A 637-nucleotide genomic window follows, 5' to 3' on the forward strand; every position below is an offset into this window, starting at 1 on the left:
TAGAATTTCAAGTACCACAAAACTGCTTGTCCCCACAGCCATGTACAGAGGGAAAGTGCTTTATTTTGAGGTCAAAAACAGGATTTTCTACCATTTAAAATACAAACGTCTATTCATAACGATCAAATATATGACGTAAATGGCATAAAAAAACAAAATGCCAAATAAATATTATAAAATATATAATGAAAATAGTGGTCCCCTGGAGTTGTGTCACTGGTGTTACCGCTTAACAAAAGTATTTTATTTTGGAATAAAAAATCACACTGATGACATCACTCGACTACCTCCTTCCCCTTTCCTGAAGATCTATTAAGGCAGGTCCATGGTAAGTCCACTGTCTCTTTTCAGTTATCAGAAATGTTCTCATTTATCTCATGATTTCATAACATCTTGCCATACCAAAAGTGGACGTTTCTGTAGAATGACCCAAATATCAAACTTAAATTATTATAAAAGGAAAGGTTGGTCTCTTTTTAAAGAAGACAATCAGCAGATTATAGGGTATATGTCGAATATCACCTGACCAAACCCGGAAAACAGGTATCATTGCTTCCGCTTGTTGGAGAACGTGTTAACAGCCGTATTAAATAATAGCGATATCTATGGACTTTTAAGATAATCAGTTAAATTAGCT

This window comes from Sinocyclocheilus anshuiensis, unplaced genomic scaffold, assembly GCF_001515605.1.
Source record: "Sinocyclocheilus anshuiensis isolate Anshui unplaced genomic scaffold, SAMN03320099.WGS_v1.1 scaffold151, whole genome shotgun sequence".
Classification (NCBI taxonomy): Eukaryota; Metazoa; Chordata; class Actinopteri; order Cypriniformes; family Cyprinidae; genus Sinocyclocheilus; species Sinocyclocheilus anshuiensis.